We start from the raw sequence: 17,838 nt of genomic DNA, 5'->3' as shown, positions 1-17,838 counted from the left end.
TATTTGGTAGCGCCAGCATTTGAGACGCTGCCTTGCCGTACGGGAGCCAAGCGCTAAGGTGATTCACGGGCGCGAAACGCGACAGACGCGTCGGCGCTCCAGCACCGCGGGTTGCGATTAATGAGCACGAGTGTCAGTGAAGCTCCCGGGAGAAAATGCCAAATCCGGTAGGATGTAAATATATGCATGGAACACGGCACAGTAATTTGTCAAGGTGCTCAGAGTGGCTCGCGTGCAGGGAAGGCAAGGAGACACCTGAAATCAGGCTCATATATATGCGAGCAGTGAAATATTCTGCCTATATGCAGAGAGCAAAATAAGGTTACAGTGAAATCTCACTGAAGTGTAACCCATTTGGGGAGCTTTTGGACATTGAAACTTCCCATAAAACATTTACAATTCCCATTTTCCCTTGTCTAACGGGTTGTCAGAAATTACAACCCTGATGCTAGATACTCCTATACTCTGAAAGTGGTTTTAAGGCTTTCTTATGCCTCAGGAAAATTCAGATTGTACATGCTAACCCTCCATTTTACATTTAATTTGCACCCACATTTTTGACAGAGGGAAACATCAGTATGGACACATAGCTTTGTTTCCTGTTATTTTTTTTCATTTCTCATTGTTGCACACAGTACATGGAAAGGTACTCTATAGGAATTATACGTTAGTGGGTAAGGAGGTGTCTGAGGAACAGGCTACAGCTTGGCCTTGGGAGCTGTCCATTTTCAAGGGATTGCAAAAAAAAACAAAAAAAAAAACAGGACTTTTTATACTCTCGTGTCAAGTTGCCTGTAACTCATGTCAATGACATAAATCCCTTTTAAAAATAACCATCTACAACCTCCCACACCAATTGTGCTGAGAGATATATTTTGTAGCCATTTTGTTTCACTTTAAAACGGCGGCCTCTTAGCAATTGTCAGGTCAGGATGTCGAGGAGGACCACATGACACAGGGATCGGGCAGAGAATGAGCAATTTACTGGGGACCAGCTTGTCCCTTTTAGGCTTAATGGGAACTGGGCAGAAAGGAGATCAGAATGGCACAGAAAGGAAACGTGAAAAAAAATGAAGCCGTTTTGGTTGGCAAGAGTGAAAAAAAACTTAGGTTTGTGCGCTGGAGAGATAAAGCAGACTGTAACAGAGCAGGAAAAGAGCATCAGGAGTCCAGTTTACTAGGGGCGAGATAAACAGAACAAACCAATTCATACATTCAATCAGGAACGAATGAAAACCACCAGTCCATGTCACCTGACTTCCTCCCAGACCCTCACAGGCCACACCCATTCATCCATACAGTCAAAATAGGGTTTAGTTGCATCATTTTTTACACAAATTTGTTATCGCAATGAAAGAAAAAATTCATGTAATGCATGAAAAATTGTTATGGTGACTTTTTTTTTTTACCATTTAAGCATGCAGGAAATCTATTTCATCATCCATCTTTGAGAGGATGTAGGCTAAAGCACTGATACACAGGAGGGCTAGATTCACTATTTTTAATATGTTCCGGAAAAACTGGTCATGCTTCAATCACCAACAGGAACCATTTCCTTAGGATTCAGTAGCTTAAATGCCCTTGTATTTTTTTCAAAAAGTCTTCACACTGCAGCTTGACTGTATATGTAAAAAGTTCTGATTCATTATATGGTTCACTTCTCCTGTTACATTGTATTTATTTATTAGGTGCTTTTATCAAAGTGACATACAATTGAGAGTGAAGGGTCAGTGAGTCCCTGGCGCAACTGAGGTTTAAGGGCATTGCTCAGAGACCCAGTCGTGAAATCACTCTGCCGATCACAGGACTTGAACTGGTCACCCTTTGATTACAGCCCTAACTCAAAGAGCCAACCCCGACCCCCTATAGCAGCTATTATCTTACCATTTTCTATACATGAATTACTCATTTTGTATAACAATATATAATGTGAAAACATCCCACTCATTGCCGTCTCAGTCATGCTAGTTTTTATGTGGACCAGTAAAGATTTCTTGGCACTTTTATTGTATGGTGGTGTATTTGTGGTGTCTCTCACAAACTTACTATTCGAATAGAATCAAACAAATTCTTTCTCAATCGTAGGGAGAGAAACAGAACCAGTACTTTTCAAAGGTCACATGTATCTTCTCCGTGTCTCCTCATTCCCACTGACAGCAGTCTTGTTTTATATTCTTAAAAAATAAAAAAGAGCCACTGATGAAATCTCGCAGAAGGAAGCGAGTAGCAGAAGATGTATAGGTACCAGTCCTTAGATATATTTCAACAATGTATTTTTTAGGTTAAATCCAATTGGGGGAAATGTGCTTGCACAAGGAATGCTCGGAGAAAAAAGACGGTCCAATCAGTGGCACTCTGGGAGAGGGGCGGGGAGTCACTTTAAACTGTGAGGAAGTTTTAATGGATTGGGTGCCATGACCCCAAAGCTAGCTATGTACTGGTCAATAGCAATTACATTCCGTTGCCTGCAGAAATCAATGCCAAGTGAGGCTGCGTCACAGTTTAGAGTGACACACTGCAGATTAACTCTTGCCACCAACAGAAAAACGTGGACTGAGCATTTCTGAGATTAAGTCACATTTGCTCGGTGGGAGCAAGCAGCCAGCAAATGATCAATATATCTGTTTCAGTTTCATCCAGTTCCTGACTAAACTCTTGGTAGTACAGCAATCTTGTATATATGTATATTTTAAGTATTATATATTATTCAAAACTGTATCATCTAGACAGGAGGATAAGATGAATGGGTGGAATTTCAATATTTTAAATGTTACATATAAAGTATATAATATTTTGAGCAACCTGACGTCACACACAAGGTGACCCCTGTCTGGGGTAGAAGCCCAAGGCACCCATGACCTTGTTATGAATTAATCATTATGGAAAGAGTATAGATCACTAATAACAGCTTGTAACCTTAATGATTCTTTATTAATTTTTTAAATATACCAGAATATAATTACAATTACATAATTTTTTATGATCATTCTATTCTTTTAATTTATCTATATAGTTTTTAAAGTGATTGAGCTGTTTGAATCGATATTTCAGTCATCTAAATGTTTGCACATTATTTTGTTTTAAACTGGAACATCAAGGGTGACATAAATGAATTGTAGAGCATTTCTTTTAATAAGCATGAATGAATTACTTTCACGGCATCGATCTTCAGATTTCTCGGCTGCACCTGTGGACGACAGAACGTGTGAGGTCTGTGGATAGCTGTATTGATCTCAGTCATGTTTCTGTGCGGGTTGCAGCATGTAGGCCATGTCCATCATGATTACATCATCATCAGGCAGGTTTTTCTGGCCAAAGTCACCTTCATCATCACAACCAGGCAATTATGATATATTTACTTGCTAAATGCTACTCTTCTTTAGGTGGATATGACAAAAACAAACCTGTGAAAGCTGCCATCAGTAAGTACAATGATCATCCAGGGGATGGAATCCTATAGTCCTGTAGATACCTGGGTGTTCATCTCAATGACAAGCTGGACTCCACAAATACCACTGCCGGAGTCGACTCTAGTGGCACTTTGGTACTGGTGCACAGGAACCAACCTCTACCCAAGCCGCACTGTAAAGAGAGACTAGTTACAGCATGGCTTCAGCTACTTTCGTTTTCCACTGCACAAGGGTCGGCTCGGTAAAGGCATTGTCAGCACTGGAGAGGGACAGTGACTTAAAACCGAAGAGATGCTCATTTACTGTTCACACGGAGTACGCCATGATTTACATGGCAATTACTATAATATTTTTACTGCGTGCTAATTTCCAGTAGCATGTCTGTGAGAATTGCCATGAATTAGAATTCACTTGAGTAAACTTGCATTACGAATCCATTCCGTTCAGGCAGTTCTATTGTACATTTTTAAGTAGGATGGTGGATATTCTCAAGTTCTGAGTTATCAGGAATGCACCAATACAACACGATGTGCAACACTACTAATAATGAGTAATATATAGAATATATGCCTTTTCCTTCAGATAACTCATGCACAGAATATCTGTATCTTTGTACATTTCAACCAGTCAGAGGTTGGTGATGCAACCAGCTTGGTTTGGTCACACTTTCGGCTCTGCTAGTAAGCAGGGCCATGTTAGCGTGGTTATGGCTCAGATGCGGCTTGCATACTTTACAATGGAAAACGGCCAGTTCTGGTACGGCTCGGTTCTTGGTGGCAGTGGAAAAGCACCATACTTATTGCGGAGACCGAGGTCCTTCGGCGTCCTGGGATCACTTCTGACGTCATTCTATGATGCAATGGTGGCATCAGCCATCTGCTACGCGGTCGTCTGCCGGGGCAGTAGAGTTGCTGCTTTGGAAAGGAAGAGGCTGGTCAAACTGGTCAGCGGGGCTGGATTCATGCTGGGGTGCTCCCTGGACACCTTGGAGGTGGCAAATGAGAGGAAGACGACGGCCAAATTATAGGCCATTCGGTCAACACCTCGCACCCCCTGCATGAGTCCCCGCGTGCTTTAGGCAACTCCTTCAGCAACAGGCTGCTCCCCCCACACTGCTCTACAGAGTGGTTATGCAGATGTTCTGTCATTACAACAGCAATGCTCTCAGCAGACACTCACACATAGACCTGGGCTGTAGAGGCTGCCTGATCCTCTCTGCATCACTGCACTATTATTATTATTATTATTATTATTATTATTATTAGTAGTAGTAGTAGTAGTAGTAGTAGTATTAATAAAATAATAATAATAATACTACAACTATTGCTACTACAACTACTACTTGTTGTAATTGTGTCATTATTATTACTGCTATGTGCCCTCTCCTCAGTGAACACCATAATCCCATGTCCTATGTTTAAACATTCTGGCACTTGTCACTTTGTACAGTACAATTCCAGGTCTTAGACTATGGCTGCCATTTGGTTGTTTGTATACAGTACATTGTTATATATTTATATTAATTCATACTGTGGTCTTATGTTGCATGTATTGTCTGATCATGTCAATAAGTGCTGCTGTAATACCAAAATTTCCCTTTGTGGGATTCAAAAAGTTTAACTTATCTTGAATATATAGTTTTTTTTTACTTGATTTTTATTCATTTAATAGTTAACCTTTTTAAGAGTATCAATTCCTGTTAAATGTCACAGTCCAAAATGCTACAGCAGAGTTTCCTTATGAGGTTTCAGCTAATAACCATCAGGTTAAAAAATAATTTATTGGGGTGTCTTTACTCATCACTTGACATACAGTATATTCATATATAGTAAGTGCAGGGTAATTCCAAATGACTAATATCAATGACTAAGAAGGAAAGAAGAGGCCCTTAATTATGACACTAAAGCATAAAATTGGTTGCTAAAGCGTGACACACTAAAAGGTTACACACAGCGCTACCTGAGCATATTTAAGTGTGTTATCATGAAAAAACTACTCGGATACAGTGGAGGCTGGAAGTGCTCTCATCTGCATCATAAGTGAAACAAGATATTCATCCTTCTCACTCTAACTGTCAATGGGAAGCCCACTTGCTGCATTCTTAGATATTCGAATCAGAACAAAGAAACGTGTTTTATTCATGACTTGTTCTTTTTCTGTCAGTCATTATTTAACGTTTCCACAAAAAAAATCATGTACATCTACAGGCTGCGGATTCAAATAATGTTATTGATTCCATTTGATGGAGCTGAATAACACATTACAAACTTGCCAAAATGGCCCCTGGGTAAAATTTCATTATCCATACCAATAACTCTGACATAGTATTCTGTCCAATTTCCAAGAATGGTGAAAATGTGACTGATGGAATTGACAACGAATCCTCCATTTGCCTAAGCAAATATTATTCCTAATTTCCATTTTCCTCTCATTAACAAAACGGAAGTAAATGTTTGGCAGGACTGGAGTAATAAGCTTAATTCTCACCTGGTAAATTTAATTTAGCAAATAGCAAACCTTTCTAGTATTTGGGTCCCAATCCAACTTTTCCCCAAAATGTCATTATTCTGTTGAAGATTGCTGAAAGCAATTTACAATTCATGATTTAAAAATGAGTTAAGGAAGGCAATATGAAAAGGGCAAAAGCTGATTAGACTTAAAGGGCCCTATTTTGACAATCTAAAGTGCACACTCTGAAGCGCACGGTGCAAGTTCTTTTACAGTGTGGCCAACCCACTTTTTGGTTAAGATTAGGGCTGGGTAGGAGTTAAGGTTGTCATGTTTTGATCAAAGTTCTCCCCACAGAGATGTGTGTGTGTGTGTTTGTACATAATTGATTGTTGTTGCCAGGTTTGGACCCTCTTTGGCCCATGTTTGTTCACTGTTCACACTAATAAAAGTTTACTTCTCTTCATCATAATGTTATTTTTGAGAAAGTATTAATTTATGGAAAAGTACTTAGTTTCTTACAAAAAATGTTATTGCTTCAAAAACATTTGAAATAGCGATTATTTTGAAAATGTATATAAGCCTAAGAAACTATGGCACAAGCAGTTTTTGAACTGTTCCAGTGGTGATTCCCATTTAGTCACATCAGCTACTAATAGAAAAAAAAACAAACAGGCGATTAAATTTTTGATAAATAGTAATATCAAATATGAACTACTTTGGAGACTCTAATTTTGAGACTTGTGAACATCTCTGCATTAGAGCCCATCAGGATTCCAGATACAACACAGGTAAGGTTACACACGACACTCGGGAGCACAAGTGTTTACACTAACAAATACATACTGTAGAGCTACTTATAACAGAAGATATACGGTACACGGCTCGTGAGCATGCCGGGATACGGCAGTCCCACCGGCACTACAATATGTTATATAGTAGTACGGTAGTCAGAAACCCCAGTGTTCTACAGGTCTCAAAAAGTTAATCTAATTCATTTTCTGAAATTCTGCAGTACCTATAGAAAACATCCACAAATTTATAGCTACTGAAGAGCCATTACCACCTAAAAATTCTGGAATCACATAAATTAAAAAATATTTCATTGATATTGAGAAACCAGAAAATAAGCAGTTTCAGAATGTTTTGAAGGACATTCACCAATGGGACGATATGGATTGTAAATTGCTTTGGCAAGATTCACTAGACATTCTTGGACTGAGACAGATCTTGTACCATTGATTAGTCTCTCAGATCTTCCATCCCCAGGAGAGGATTGATGTTGACCCTTCTTGGCTACAGATTTGAAGAAAAGGAGTCAATCCTTTAAAGAATGGGTCCATACCTTTCAGCAAACACCCAGAAAAACATAGACCAGGAGGCTGAAGGCTGTCAGCCTATAATCAGTGTCTTTTCGCAGGCATGGCTCTGAAAGCTTTGGTTTCACATTTAGCACTATGCGTTCCACACATTTTAAAGTGATACCTCCTGCAAACCTCCTGGAATGTGCCTTGGCCTGGATCCAGTTAATTTTTTTGTGCAGGAGCTCATTGCAAGAATTAGGGTTAGTTAACATGAATGCGAGCTGAACTGGTCATGCTCTGGTTGTCAAGCGAGAAACAGAATGTACACAGTTTCAGCCATTTTGCACCATCTTCCAATGGAAAGCTACTCATATTTATGCTAAAAGCATAGCTAGGGTGCCGTTTACCTTTTTTTATGTGTAACACAATCTTGATAGGGGCATTTTATAATCTGACATGGAAAGAGAGTAAAAGATGTGTCTCATTTATGTTGGATCCTCAAAGCTTCAGGGGTTGGAATGAGAGCTTTAAAGTTTTGTGGGCAATCTCCTGTCTTACACGTTAGCCACGTTTGTTCTGGGAAACTTCTGTTACATGTGACTGTGTGCAAACTGAGTGACAATGGGCCACGCAGTGCTTCAGCCTCTCTGGCAGATATAACGAGAAATCTCCGAGAAGCGATGTGGCTTTGGGGCAAATCCCGTTGTGGCAAGTGGCCCCAGAGGTCACCCGCTTCGAATGAAACATCAAGGGGTCGCCTGTGATCTTCACTTTCCTCCTAGTCTTCCAGGAAGTGGGCCATTTCCGTTCTTCAGGCGGCCTCGCGACACGGAGAACCACTCACGACCAAAGCAAGCAGACCCCTGCGGTGAAACTCCTCCATTTTACATGAGCTTGGAGGACCCAGACAGAATCTGCTCGGCGAGATCTGTCGTTGTGGGTTGCATAAGACACTCAGCTTAATTTCTTTTGATCAGGAGGCATGGTGCCACTTCTGTTGGGCCACAGTGATGGGATCAATTGGGCACAACAAATAAAGAATATATTCAAGGCGCATTGATATTCTGCTGAAATAGATTTCCCGCTGGAGATGGAATTTGCAGGAATGACAGTGATTCGGCTGCCGATGAAATAGGTGTTTTCTAATTTGCAGAAAATAGGTCCATTGCATTATATGGAAAAGTGAGAGCTGTCAAAAAAGATGTGCCAAATGCAGAAGTGTATGTGTGTGTGTTTATACATGGACAATTAAGTGCAAAACTCATACATGCACTTAATTTCTGTGAAGTATCATTTATTATATATGTACGAACCGTTTTAAATATCCTCACTGAGCCCCAGAAGGTGGTGCATGAAAAAGAGGTGGAGGCCTTTATCTGCCTGATTGTGTTTTTAAAATAGGTAACTCTATGGTAGCTGAACCTGGCAGCATTGAGCCTTTGTAGATTTGATAGTAATACTAAAATGGTTAACCCCAGGTCAAGGGAATTAGCAATGCTCAAATCGAAAACTAATTAAAATTCTAAACCTGAAGCAATGTGTCTTTGGCTGCACCCTTGTTAGCATGTCAACATTTTCAGGCAGGGTGGAAGAGGTTCCTGTGTCGTAGAATCTCATTAGCACTCTCACTTTGACACTTGCTTATTTCATTCGGCAAAATCTCTTCAGATTCTGCTCTGATTCGTCACCTCAGGCAGTTATAAAAACCTGTGTTTTTTTCTATAAATGCCACACTCCGCAACCCTGACAAAGATAAGTGGTTGGAAAGTGGATGGATTGATGGATGGATGGATGAATGGGTGGATGGGTTCATAATTTTTTTTATTTAGAAACAGTAAATATTATCATTATCATGTTGCAAAATGAGGAATTTCCCATTCAAATTCTGTTTTCATTTTTCTTAAAATGAAAATGAAAACATTTAAATATTATTTTAACATAAAAATATTTTGAATGGCTAAGCAATGAAAGAAATACTTATAGAGCACCTTCATAGGACGACTGATCTTTGGCTAAGGAGAATCTAAAGACTCGGGGGGGCCTCCAATTCACCTCCCCCGACATGGTAAAATTTCAAGATTAAGAAAAAAAAAAACTAGCTCGGTCCATTTTGTGAAGAAAAAAAAATAATAATCTGTAATTGGTCTGAATTTTATTATGCCCAGCAGTGACTTATCCAAGCTAAGCAGCTAACCGTAGCAAACTCCTTAGAAACAAACTACCTCCTACCTCCTGACTTACTGGCTAAACCAGTTAATTAACATAGATGAATATGGACTGTTACATTTCTTAAACCAAAGACATCAAATTAAGTTACTAAAATAATAATTAGCCTACATTGCAATGACGCTAGCAAGACATGGATGAATAAGGCTACAAAACAAGCCAGTTAGTGAGCTAACTTAATTAACCAATGGTTAGCTAATGTTAGTTTATGTTAACATCGGCATGCTTAATTGAGTCAACAATCTAACTATTTCTTACCACCATCTGCTTCTTTTTCCCTCCTTTTCTTGTTTTTTTCTGCATTTTGTTTACAGATAGCTAAATTCTCTTCTAAAAACAGCACCGACTGCATTTATTCAAAGAAGGCTTACCACAAGCATTCTTGCAAATGGGGCCCCCTTAGGGTGGTTTCTGACTGCGGCGTTGCAGTATGTCAATCTTATGCCTCTAGGGGCTTCCTCAAGATTTGTCGTTGCAATGTACTATGTAATTGGCCACCTTGGGGTGCCCTTGACTAACTTGGGGCCACAGAAAATTCCCTGACTAGCCTTTCTGTTGCTATGTCTCTGACCTCTGCTCATCCACCTCATGTACGAAGGCCATGAGGAGGGATTAGCCCCCCTAGTGGAGGCCTCAGGAAATGCCTGTCAGTCACTGCAGGCGCAAGGCAGCCAATGCTGAGCCGCTTTCGGTTCCCCGGCGAATCCTAGCCTGCGTAATTGCATTTCCAATAGAAGAGAAAAGTAAATGAGAAAACCAAGTCGGAGAGCCATCAGTGGGAATGCTATTTTATCCTTGGGCACCGTTAATAGAGGAAAAAAATATTGAGACAGATAATGCCATGATTGATGATTTCACTTAATATGCCCCCCCCCCCCCCCCACCCCCACATTGAGAGTAGCGTCCAACGGCCAAGTCAGCTTCTCATCTCTGATGTCAGCCGCCGTCCGCAGATTCAGGGGCCGCCATGAAGCTCCCTGGTTCACTGCTCCCACCTTGTTATTCTGAGTGAACGTCCCCCCACACCTTACTGTACAGTTGTGCATTTTATTGTTCCTGGGGGGGGGGGGGGATCCCAGGGAAATACATCTTCCTTTTCATTTCTTTCTTTGACCCTCTTCTTCTCCCATCAGCCATCCCAAAGAACACCACGATTCCCGGGCCCCCATAAATAATTGTGAGTGAATTCTAGCGGCGACATCAGCATTCCGCTCGTGTCGTAGCTGCTTGGGGTGCAGGGCCATCTGCTGCTATTGACTGTACAATCGTAATATGTTGCAGTCTGTATGCCCCACAGGACTATTCCTCCTCGCTTTAAACAGTGGACAGGGGGAGTGGTCTTAGCCTATGATTTGACCGCTTACAAGGCAATTCATGCCCCAAAAGCAGCATTTTATCCTCATCCAAACTCTTATCTTCCTTCTTGGCTATTCTAACCAATGTTATGACTGAGCCTTTAGTTGGTTCCTTGCTTCTTAGTGTGTTAAGCAATTTTGGAGGACCGAGGTCTCCTTCCACAGCTTTTCTCTTGAATCTGGGACTCCACTGCAGCCAATGAGATCACAAGGATACGTTCCACAGTCAATGTTTACCAACAAACGCTTTCTCCATCTGCTTGGCTCGGTGGCGAGCGGATCGAGCCAGACTTTGTTCTAACACGTCGTGTAAGTGTAAAGTAATTATCATAACAGGAAATAAAGATGCAAGCTCATCCCTGCCTTAGCCATAAGCGCCACAGATTGGCATTCTGCGATGACGGCGTATCACATTCCCACAGCGTGGGAAATTTCTCTGCTCCGGGGACGAGGGCGGCAGAGCAGCAGCTCTGTGACGGGCCCGACAGCTTCCAGGCAGGCGAGCTGCCATGCGAGACGCAGACAGTGTCCACCCACGCGGCCGAAGTGAAAGGGGCGCAGCTGTGATAGCGAAAGCTGATGCGCGGTGCAGCTGCAGAGCCGGCCAGGTAAGGAGGCTTTCTGAATGCAACTCGCTGACAACAGCCACAGCATCCCCCTCCACCTGCAAGACGGGATAATAACCTCTGCGTTTTCCTATTATATAATACCAAAATAAATATATAGGATGCATATATAGAACTGACAGAATAAATACAAGGGGGAAAATGTGCAGAAATGCTAATCCCTTGCTTGCGATATGGGGCTTTGAAAGCTGGCCCCTGGTATCCATGGCAACAGCTGAAGGAATCTCGGGCATTTTCAAAAACAGATGTGGAGAATGGCAGAAAAATGGGCCGAGAGAGAAGGGAAGAGGGAAAAAAATAAAATGAGAGATATTGTTGGGATGGTACCTGGGAGGAAGGGTTTAAGCAGACCTGCCACCCGGTCTCTCTACAGTGAAAGAAATATATCAGTCTGTATATCAGTCATGTATAAGTAAATGTATATCATATATATATATGGCAGGGAAGAGAAATGGATAGAGCAAAGGAGAGAAAAGTAACAAATGATGTGGGGAAGAACAAGACTAAGTAAGAATGGAAATATAAGACACAGTAACAGTTGGGATGAATCCAAGGGTTCCTGAGCAACAGAGCCCGTAAGAAATTGCATCATAACTGGATTGGTCTGGTTTGGGGGGCCAATATGAAATACTTTCATGGGGCCCAAAATCTCTAGCAGTGCCCTTGCAGACAGTTGGCTGGGAGTGGGGGTGGGGGGGGGGTTCTCTCAACCACACAGGGATTGGTGTGACCCCACCTCCAGGCAAAGCAGCATCTCCATCGGGTTAGAATGAGCTCTCAGACAGCAGCATCCGCATACCCTAGACAGGCATCAAGGTTACAGCACAATCAACAACAGCGTTATTTAAAAAGTATTGCAAATAAGTCATGCAAAGCCAGGTGGGTGAAATGGCTTAATTGGGAAAAAAATCCTCAATGTCCAGATGGCAGATTTTCTATCTGTAAACATGACTAAGCGCTGCGTTCTGAAACATCTTGGGCACTGAGCGCGGCAGGCGGAATTTATCATTTATTTTTATAGGTCTGTGATACAAACCGCGAGTCATTGGCTAATGAAAGAAATATGGCAGGGACGCTGTAACACATAGGCTGGGAACAGGGAAGCAGGGTAAGCACTGCAGCACATGCGTGGCGAGAATCCTGCCGCCAACCTTCTGCTTTCGTAGGGGATGCTAACGAGCTAACAAGTGTGGCACATGCATGGAGAAAATCACACCACCAGCCTCTGGGTCTCGTAGGGGACGCTAGCCAGCTAAACACCACGGCACATATATGAGAGAATCCAGCCATGCTCGCCATAAGACTCCCACTCTCATAGGGGGCGCTAATGGGCTAAACACCACAGCATAAATATGGGGATAATCCTGCCATGCTCGCCATAAGGCTTTCTCTCTCATAGGGGACGCTAATGGGCTAAACACCATGGCACACATATGAGAGAATCCCTCCATGCTCGCCACAAGCCTTTCATTCTCATAGGGGGCGCTAACGGGCAAAACACCACAGCATACGTATGGGAGAATCTTGCTGCACTCATTGCTCTCGCAGGACATGCTAACATCAGTGCAGTGAGACTACGTGAACCGCCTACAGCCGACGGCATCTGCTTCCAACATCTGTCACTGTCATTTCGGTTGATAAAGTGCTTTTCGTGCTGAACTGACATGGGCCGTTTCAGAGGCCAATGGAGAAGTGGATTTCATTTGTGCATTTATGTTGTGTGCGTGCAAGTGAGAAAGCTCCGTCAGATACAGATTATTTCTTCTTTTACATTTAGTATATAGTAGTGTCGTTTAAATTACAGGCAGAACTATAAAAATTAGATTTGATCTAATTCAGGTGAAGTTGTCAGATTGAAGGACAAGTCAAGGCACAGGGAATCATGGGGGGAATCACAGTGGGAACGAGGCAGCTGGCAGTTTTGCCCACGATGGAAGCTTGCAGAACTGTCTACAGCTTCATGAGGAGTTTTAAATTTTTAGGGTGCACAAGAAAAAAATCATGCAAAAATGTAAAATTGTCATTGTGATGTGAAATTGTAATGTGCATAGGAGTGCAAGTCAGACGTGAGCTTTGATGATGGTTTACTGGCTAAACAAAAGCATAAAACATAAGTATACATGCTGGTGGAACAAATCAATATTAACAATCACTGTCACCTGACTCTCCCGCCCTCCAGAGACAGATGGTGAGCAAACCCCTATAATTTTCACAAAAGCTTTATCCATTTTTCTTTGCTAAATTGTTCAAATGCTACGTTATAAGATCTACAGGGTTACATAACTGCACAGTTACGCTTTTTCAAGGACGGACAAACCGAGCTGTACTGTTGCTTGTCGTAGCACATTCCTCCAGTTTTATTAAGGGTGATTTCCATATTTTCACATCCCACATTTGCATATTCTTTTTCTATTTACTTGGCCTTTTAGCAAAGAAATTCAGGTTAAATATCTTGCTCAAGGATGCAACTCAAGTTGCCCCACTGTGGTGTTCAACAGGCCATGCTAACAGGCTTAGTTCTCTAAGCTCTACCACAAACTGCTGCATCGCTAAATATCATATATTCTGAGCCCCCCCGGACTGTGAGCTGAGCTCAGATTAAGCTGTCTGCTAGACAACTCTGAGTACCACATCTTATAGAAAGAGAATCCCATGCATCTCTGTATCTCTCTTATTGGGGCCAGGACCCAAAAACTCCAGCCACATTGGGTAGACATTGGGCTAATTAGCATTTAGCTATCTTGGTGTCTTCCTCCTGCATCCCTTCTAGAGAACTGAACAGTGTGAGTGTGTGTGGGGGGGAGTAATGTATGTATTACATTATAGGGACCACATTTCCCCCCAGTGTGATAAAAACCTGTCAGTTTGATGTTGTGGGTACCATCTGTGACCAGTGTTATAGCCATACACGTGTATGCACCCCCATCACGAGAATGTAAAATTTATTGCATGCAAAATTCAGAAATATTTATGTTTAAGACCTGTAAGTCATCAAAACGCATCCTGTGCTCATGATTAGAAGTCTACTTACTTATGTATACATCTTGTGACAGTTAATAATGGTTTATTGCTGTTTTGCGCACGCGTGACAACTTATTCTTCCTATCTACTATAAGGCGTTAAAAATCGCACAGCAAATAGGCTATCAGTTTACTGTATTTTCAATTTCAACATCATTCTAAAATCACTGTATTCTCAATGAATTCGCTAAAATGTCTGTGATTATGTATAATTTAAAATATAGACAGTTTGTTGATAAACCTGTTATTAAGAAACACCAAGAAAGGTTTGGCCGTACTGCAGTTGGGTGCACTGGGAACCAGAAGGTGAAGATTTGGATACGCGTGGTACATGCCCACTGTTGAAAATTCTGGCTACGTCACTGTCTGTGACTGCAATCAAGAAGCTAAAAATGTGTTGTATTTCGTTTGGTTATTTAAGGTCATGGATGTGTAGGGTTAGGGTCGTCATTTTTGGGATCAAGGTTTTCCCCTGAAATTAATGTACGGTCCCCACAAAGATATGAATATAAACACATGAGAATGGTACCCTAAAGATGAGAGGAAAGATTGTATCCTGCCTTAAAACATGAAAGGTAGCCACGTCTGGGTGTTGATGCAGTCAGGTTTACAAACATTTGTGAAAGAATTGGTCATTCTGAAGAGCTCAGTGAATTCAAGCGTGGTACTGTCACAGGATGCCACCTTTGCAAGTGAGTTTGTGAAATTTCTAAGTGGTGTTATTGCAAAGTGGAAGCGTTTAGGAACAACAGAACTCAGCCATGAAGTGGGAAACCATGTAAAGTAACAGAGCAGGGTCACCGAGTGCTGAGACGCACAGTGCATAAGTCACCAAGGCTCAACAATTTCAGGTTCTGAGCTTCCTCTGGCATTAATCCCAGCACAAAAACTGTACACCGGGAGCTTCATGGAATGGGCTTCCATGACTGAGCAGCTGCATGCAAGCCTCACATCACCAAGTGCAATGCAAAGTGTTGGATGGAGTGATGTAAAGCACGCTGCCACTGGACTCTGGAGCAGTGGAAACGTGTTCTGTGGAGTGATAAATCATGCTTCTCTGTCTGGCAGTCTGATGGACGAGTCTGGCTTTATCAGATGCCAGGAGAACGTTCCCTTGCCTGCCTGTATTGTGCATCTGTAAAGTTTGTTAGAGGAGGGATAATGGTATGGGGTTGTTTTTCAGGGGTTGGGCTAGGCCTAGTAGTTCCATTCAAGTGAACTTTTAATGTTTCAGCATAGCAAGACATTTTGTACATTTCACACAGACACACTCTAAAATCTTGTGGAAAGCCTTCCCAGAAGAGTGGCAGCTGTTATAGCTGTAAAGGGGGGACCAACTCCATATTAATGCCTATGGATTTAGAATGGGATGTCATAACAGTTTTGCATTATTTTGGGTGTTATATAAATAACCATGTACACATAAACTCCTCTCCCAAAAATACATCTTAAAGCCAAACAAATAGGCCCACCCACTCTGTCCCCCACCCCACCCCCCGCATCCAATAATCTTCCCTCTTCTACGGAATAGAACTAATAAAATATTAAGCTAACACGGCCGGCCTTTCTTTAACTGACTAGGTTACCTGCAGCTCCGGGACTGGTTATCACCATGGCAACACACATGCCACCGCAACTCTGACCTTGGCTCACTATATATCACTATATATGGCGTGAGGCCTTTTACTACTCTGCACCATATAAGATATGAATATATGAATGATGGTTGTACAGGCAGGTGGTTGATGGTAGAACAAATGTCAACGACTGTCAGTTTTACTTTTCATGTCATGGACTGTTATCATTACGGTTTGGATCCAGAAAGGGCTGTTGTGTATGCGGAGTTTCACTGCATCTCCCTAATTAGATTACTGATTGGCTGAAGAGTCCTCACACCTGGGTTTGATGAGCTGACCTGAAGGTTATCCCAAAACCCTGCATAAACACCGGCCCTTTGCGGATAGAATTGGCCACCCCGGATCTAAACAGTATGTGATAACGCATGGAAATGTGAAGGAGTAGATGAACTGGGGGGGTTGCAGGTCGGGAGGTGGCCCAGACCTCCATCGCCCCCATCAGGGGGTTATTGCACCACTTCCTGGAACAGCTCTTCATACAGATTCCCAGAATCTCTCATTCTCAAGGGAGATTAAATTGTAAATATGTCCCAGGACACAAGCATACCAGCGACAGGCTATTCCATTACACCAGTGCACCAACTGTAATAATCTATCCTTTGTGCAGCTGGTGCCAGAGGCCACATCAGGAGGCTCCAAAGCAACACAATGAGATCCATCCCTCAATCACGCAACAGCCCTTCGCTCTGTTGCTTTTTAGGAAACGTGTCTGACATGAGGCTTGTGAAAATCTCACCCATGGTGTCTGCCTCGATGCAGAAGAATGCTGTCATGTCATATGGTTTTGGTGTTTGACAGCTGTGACACAGCGGCGTCCGTTTAGAGAAAGTAATAATGAATCACTCATTAATCACCCATAACTATTCAGGTTGACAGAATCCATCTTTATTTAGCCACCTACCTGCTGGTGTTTAAATGCTGGTACTCCCTGATTTGGTACCCAAATAAACTCAGTTTAACTTACCAATCTCTAGTGTGCTAATGTGTGTTTAATAAGTTACTTCCTCGACTCTCCCCTGATAGCCACTGACAGTGCTCTGTGTCCCATGGATGAAAGAAAGGGTTCAAATTGCGCTGGTAGTGTGGCATGGGGAATGACAGGAAAACGGCCGCTCAGCGTGAAGAATCAAATTATTGCAGTGCAGCAATTGAAGACCTTTTTTGTACTGGGGACTGTTGCACATGAACATCAATTTGCTGAAGACCTACAGGGTCAAGTTAGTAATCCTGCAGTGTAGGACAATAACCGACAGAGAGCTCTTCTGCCAGCTGGACACCATTCAAATTAATGAAGTTCATTTCCATTACACAGCAGATTAATATGAGAGGTCAAGAACATTCTAGCAATCATAGTATGGACAGTCACTTAAGTGCAATCTTACTCGATATAATACGTCAAAGACAGTACAGGCTAGTGTATTTACAAAGTATTATCATAACAAAGTAACCGTGAAATGCAGGAACTTCGTGGATATTTTGGGAGTGTGTAGCTCTGTGGGTTAGTAATCTATGTCTGGAAGGTTGTTGGTTTGAATCCCATGGCTGGCAGAGTAATGATATCAATGCTGGACCTTTGTACAAAGGCCTTTAGGCCCAAAAGCTCTTCCAGAGGTGCTGCATTACTGAGTTACCCTAAGCTTTACTTTCACCTGTATTTGTGCATCTTAATTGGCACAGTTAGAGGGAAATATGTGGAAATCAAAGAATTACTGTGTTCTTGCACAGATCATCACTTTACAGTCTGGCTTGTTAAAGTTAGAGAACCTTTTCAACACATAACGAAGCGGCCAGGGAAACTGCCCCATTCCATCC

The sequence above is a fragment of the Paramormyrops kingsleyae genome, chromosome 1 (genome assembly GCF_048594095.1).
Source record: "Paramormyrops kingsleyae isolate MSU_618 chromosome 1, PKINGS_0.4, whole genome shotgun sequence".
NCBI lineage: Eukaryota > Metazoa > Chordata > Actinopteri > Osteoglossiformes > Mormyridae > Paramormyrops > Paramormyrops kingsleyae.
The sequence above is the reverse complement of the archived record's forward strand: the minus strand, read 5'-3'. Positions refer to the sequence as shown.